The sequence below is a fragment of the Manduca sexta genome, chromosome 24 (assembly GCF_014839805.1).
Source record: "Manduca sexta isolate Smith_Timp_Sample1 chromosome 24, JHU_Msex_v1.0, whole genome shotgun sequence".
Lineage (NCBI taxonomy): Eukaryota > Metazoa > Arthropoda > Insecta > Lepidoptera > Sphingidae > Manduca > Manduca sexta.
Window position 1 is genome coordinate 8,810,503 of NC_051138.1, and position 6,431 is coordinate 8,816,933.

The window sequence follows — 6,431 nt, forward strand, 5'->3', positions numbered from 1 at the left end:
TAACATACCTGCCTCATGGCGATCACAAATTGTATTACCTATTCTGAAACCTGGTAAAATTGCGTGCCAGGCCTCATCTTATTGTCCAATAGTTTTATCCTCCGTACTGTTAAAACTCGCTGAACATATGGTTAAAAACGATTGGAATGGTATATCGAGGGTAACCGCCTTCTGTCAGATAGCCAATATGGATTCCGAAAAGGCAAAAGCACGATAGATAGTATTAGTATTTTTGTGTCCGATATCCGCCTAGCTTTTTCTGAGAGCAAATCAGTGGTTGCCACATTTTTAGATATTAATTCAGCATACGACAATGTCGTTCCCTCCATTCTAAGCAAAAATGCATGATCTTAACATCCCCGGTATGCTATCTAATTTTATTACAAATTTAATAAGAGAACGATGTATTCATATTTGTCCAGATGATGCTACCAAATTATCTAGAACCGTATGTAGGGGTCTACCCTAGGGGTCAGTGCTAAGTTCCTTACTATACAATATTTACACATATGACCTGGAATCAGCTTTAAATAGTTCCGTTAAAATCCTACAATATGCAGATGACCTCCTTCTTTATACATCAGAAAAAATTACTTTTTTTTTTTTTTTTTTTTTTTTTTCTATTTTAATGGCTACAAGCACTGGGTTGCTGTGCTACGCCAATGACAACAAAGTTAAGGAAACGATTTTTTATACATATACAAACGTTACAAAGAGTATAAAGAATTTAGAATACAAGTCAGTTAAGCTGAAAAAATAAAATAAATTATTGTAAAGACTCTTTGATTGTAAAGTATATAATAAATGTGAAAGTAACTACTTGATACTTGAAATGAAATTATAGTTTTATGTCATTTTCTACAATGAAAGAAGATATAGCTTTGTAAATATCAATATTAAATACGAGTAAATTAGAAATACAAGTGGGAAGAGGAATATTATGGGATATGAGACGATTTATGAATGAAGAACGATCATAACGTGGACAAGAGAAGAAAATGTGATTAAGGTCTCCGACCTCCTCACCACATTCACAAGCACTACTGCCAATAATATGAAGCCTGGCAAGGTGAGCTGGCGAGCATACATGTCCCAAGCGCATTCTTATAATACAACTAGTAGATCGCTTACCAAGCTTCAATTTGCAAAACCACGGCTTATTAGGTATGCTTAGTTGAACATTTGCATAAAATTTTCCTTTCAACTGTCTGGTTTCTTCCCAATACTTGTCCCAAGATTCTCTCAGAGAAGTTGAGGGAAGCGTAGCCAGATCGCTACAGTAATTTATGTATGGATATACATCCCCATCCATAGTCGCTTCGTTAGCTAAACGGTCAGCTTTTATATTCCCACTTATACCTGAGTGACCAGGTATCCAAGCTAAAACTACAATTAAACCTTTAGAAAGGCATTCATATAGCATTTCTCTTATAGAAATAATTATACTAGATGAAGGCTTAGTTTTGAATGGGAATTTTTCAATGGCCTGAAGGGCGCTGTACGCATCCGAAAAATTACTGTTTTCCTAAGTTTCAGGAGAAGAATGTATTCTAATGCCTTATAAATTCCATAGCATTCTCCAGTAAATACAGAGCTTTCTGGTGGAAGTTTTATTTTCTGAATAACATTGTAACGAGGATGGTAAACCCCTACACCACAAAAATCTGAGGAAGAATGTTTGGATGCATCGGTGAATATTAGATGGAAATTAGGCCATTTTGTATCTACTATTTCGTTAAATTGAGCATTTGGATTAGGATAGTCTTTTCAATACCCAATGAGTAACAGATTTCGGGTTTAAGTAAAAGGGATTGAAAGCCATACATATAAAGAGGAAGAGATATAGAACGATATGTTGGAGCTTGAAGGTTAGAGAATTTACGAAAACTAACAACCAAAGGAGGAGTTGACTTATTACGCCAAAAAGGAGAAGTTATAATATATTCAGAAAGAGTTTGGAGTTTTTGAAAGAGAGCATGACCAGAAAATTGAAAAGCTCTAAACAAAAATTTGTCACTTAAAAACTGTCGTCTCAACTTAAGAGGAGGCTCTACACACTCGACTTGAAGGGCATTTATTGGACTCGATTTCATTGAACCCGAAATTATTCTTAGAGCCTTATTTTGAATCGAGTCAAGTCTTTTGAAAGCTGATAAATTACCCGGCTCTAAGATAAATGTCCCATAATCCAACTGGCTTCTAATCAGTGCATTATAAATAAGTTTTAATGAATATGGGTGAGCACCCCACCATACACCCGAAAGACATCTAAGGATATTAAGATTTCGTTCACATTTAATAACTACATAATCACAATGCGAAGAACCTGTGAGTTTGGAATCCAATATGAGACCAAGAAATTTCAGTTCTTTTTAGAGGAATGGAACAGTTATTGTATTTTATATCAACGTTAGATGTTATATTTTTCCGACTAAATAACACTGTAGAGCTTTTAGAAGGTGAAAGCTCCAGTCCATTTGAAGTCATCCAAGACTCTAAGGAGGTCATTGCCAATGACATGGTAGAGCACAAGTCAGTATGGAATTTACCAGATGTATAAAGGAGAAGATCATCAGCATATTGTAGAATTTTAACTGATCCATTTAATGATGATTCCAGATCATATGTATAAATATTGTATAATAAGGGACTTAAAACAGATCCCTGGGGTAGGCCTTTTGATACTGTTCTTAAAAATTTGGTAGCATCATCAGAATCAACAGAAATATATCTTATTGTTATTAAATTAGAAATAAAGTTAGACAGCATGTCAGGAATTTTAAGATCACACATTTTTTTCGTTAGAACCGATGGAACCACGTTATCATATGCTGACTTAATATCTAAAAATACTGCAATTAATGAGTCATTTTGAGAAAATGCCAAACGGATATCAGACACAAAAATACTGATACTGTCTAAAGTACTTTTCCCTTTACGGAATCCGTATTGGCTATCAGATAGCAAACGGTTGCTTTCGATATACCACTCCAATCGGTTTTTACAAGATGTTCAGCAAGCTTCAACAATACTGTTGATAGAGCTATAGGGCGATATGATGAGCTTTGGGAGGAATCATGCCCTGGCTTTAAAATAGGTAACACAATTTGGGATCTCCAAGAGTCAGGTATGTTACCAGTAATCATTACAGAATTAACTATATTTAAATAATAAAGAAGGACATTATCATTAAGGTTGCAAAAAAATGAATAGGGAATTCCGTCTTCACCTGGAGACGAATCTTTTACGCTGCTTAGGATTCCTTTAAGCTCTGATAGCGAAAACATGGAGTTTAAGTTATGTTTGTCATGTATTCTTGGGGTACTGTAAAGTGGAAAATTTTCTGGAACAGAAGGGGAGCCAGTTTATCCAAAAAGATTTCCGTTAAAGAAGAAGAAAGGGTAGAAAATGATCTTTCCTTAAAAGCTGATCTAAACTTTCTAATATTACTCCAAACAATTGATGGACAGGTATCAGGGAAATAGATGTACAAAATAATTTCCAGCTTTCGATTTTCTTCTTTTGAAATAAATTTTTGTCTGTTTAGAAACTAGGACATAGTTATCAAAATTTTCAGTTGTCATATTTTTACAATAAGCCCTTTCACTTTCTTTTCTATTTTTGGCAGCTTTTGAACACTCTCGGTCCCACCATGGAGGAGAGGGGATTTTTGGAAGACCTGTTTTTTAATGGGAAAAACTATATCCGCAACTTCAATCATAGCTTTAGCAAGAGCCTCAGAACATATGGCTTCGTCATTACACTCAATATCCGGAAGCTGAGAAATTTTGTCATCTAATAATCGTTTATATACCACCCAGTCTGCATCCTTCAGCATGTATTTTAAGCGAGGCGATCGAGTTATATTAGGTTTATTATTTTGAGGAAACCGAATAACAATAGGAAAGTGGTCACTACCATACGAATGAGAAAGGATTTCCCAAGTAAGTGAAGTTGCTAAATTTGGTGTACTAATTGATAAATCAATGGCGCTAAGACCTTCGTTAGGATTAGTTCGACGAGTAGGAGCGCCTGAGTTTAAAACACATAAGTTATAACAATCTATAATATCCATTAGGCCTCTTCCACAATTTTTTGTAGTTGAACAGCCCCAAAACTGATGATGTGAATTAAAATCCCCCAAAATTAAAAAAGGTTTTGGTAATATAGAAATAATATTATCTACTTCTCGAAATATAGAAGGGCATGGGCGAGGAATGTAAATCGAAACGAAGCAAATATTATTAACAGAAGCAGCAACAATAGAAAAATCATTATGGTGAGAAGGTAAATTTAAGGGAGAAAAATGTTGGGAGTTTTTTATGAGTATAGCAACTCCACCATACCCATCTGATCTATCTTCTCGAATGCATGAATAACCAGGAATTCGAAAACAAAATCCCGGTCTAAGCCATGTCTCACTTAAAACTACTAAACTAGGGCTATATTTGTTTAATAAATAAATTAAATCTGATTTATTTTGAATTGCACTTCGGCAATTCCATTGTAGGATGTTGTTCAAGTGAGCCATTGTTACTGATTAATTGTGTTATCTTTTTAAATAATGGGGCAACGTAGGACGGTAAAGTGGTTTGTGACAATGATTCAATTAGAAAAATAACTAAATCAATCAAAGGCTGAGACTCTAACGAAGAAGAGTTGAGATCGTCTGCTTTGGAAGGAGAGCACATCCATTGGAATAAGAATGCGAGTTGTAGTCACTCACTAGAGCTTGATGAGCTGCGCGGTCATACCCTTTTCCTGGCTTCAGAGGAGGACGGGGCTTCTGGAAAACAGTTTTCTTATAAGATTTGTTATGTGGTGATTGAGTAAATGGATATTTAAAATCTTCAGTTCCCGCATTAAGAGAAGGTGGTTCAGACAATTTTAAAGTGTCAGCATATGATTTTACTACTGGTGGATGAATTTTAGACGCTTCAGAATATGACACACAATTTTGCGCCATGTATATTTTTATATTAGATTGTCTAGTTGCTTCAGGACAAGACTTGCTAATAGCAAAGTGCTGGCCACCACAAAGACAACAATAACTGTCATCCACCTCACAGCTACAAGATGAGCCATTATGCTCATGACCACATTTATAACACCTAGGCTTTGATCTACAACTAGTTTTAGTATGTCCATATCGACAACAATTAAAACATTGAATAGTTGGGTATATATATAAATCTACTTTAAGTGCATTATAACACATAAATATGCGCGTGGGAAGAACCTGGCCGTCAAAAGTTAACACCACTGTTTGTGAGGGTTTCCATGTCACAGTCCCATCAACAGTACTCTTATAATTAAGGCGTCGAACTTTAATAATTTCTCCACAACCTAAGGGAACTCTTATATTTTCTTTTACCTCACTTAGGGACATATCACATGGGATACCTCTTACAAGTCCCATTCTTGTGATATGAAATGTTGGGATATATGCCTCATAGCCCTTTTCGGTTAATGCAGTATGACTTAAAAATGTGTTAGCCGATGTACAATTGGAAAATGCCATGGATATTTTATTGCGTCCAATACGCTTTACACTGCCTAGGACAATATTGTCTATTTGATATTTGTGTAAAAGCGACCAAAGCATATTGGATGAAAACTAACATCTTTATTTGTGTCTTCAGAAGATTTTACAATATGAACTACAAAGGGTGATGCATCTGAATTGGAATATTGCTTTCTTTTAACCTCACCTAAAGAGTCAGAAACGATTGGAAGCGAAGAAGGAACAACTGGGGTTGACTGCACTTGTGAATATGGAGATGGATCACCAGAGTTCTTCTCATCACTGTCCACACAACAACAACCATGTTTGCCAGATTCAATTGCCATTGGGTTATTTCGTTTTTTGTTACAGATTTTACAAATTCTATGCAGACGTGCCCGTTTTCTTTTATTTACATTGGATGTTGAACAATCAGTATCCATACTAGAGGCAGTATCTACAGTTATGAACTGTGAAGGTTCAGGAACAACACCCCCAGGGTCTGGGGGCTCCTTCATCCTGCTCATAATATATTAAATTTTATTAAAAAAAAAAAACTTACCAATAGTAGTGTTTCTATTTATACACAGTAAAAATGAAAAGAAATAAGTAAATATATATATACAATATACAACTTAACTGACTAATTTTATATACAAATATTTTTTTTTCCTTTAAGCCAAAATAAAACACCCGCCAAGTTCGAACGTTTCCCGCGCTTTTTTCAAAAAAAAAAAAAAATTACTTCTAGTTCTTGTTCCTCTATGTCATCAGCTATGAGATATTTAGAGTCCTGGATGACTCTAAATGGATTAGATCTTTCAACCTCTAAAAGCTGTTTAGTTTTGTTTACCAGAAAACGCCAATGTCCTTTAATAGAAGTAAAATATAAACATGTTATGATTCCGGTAAAGACCGAAGTGAAATT

The 6,431-nt window shown here is 35.0% G+C and overlaps 1 long non-coding RNA gene across 1 annotated transcript; it reads left to right on the forward strand.

The window, feature by feature from the left end:
• Positions 1-658: 658 nt before the first annotated feature.
• On the forward strand, positions 659-6,070 carry LOC119190511. The gene is made up of 2 exons (XR_005112960.1): positions 659-1,069; positions 5,876-6,070. It is a non-coding gene; the product is annotated as an uncharacterized LOC119190511 (long non-coding RNA).
• Positions 6,071-6,431: the final 361 nt, after the last annotated feature.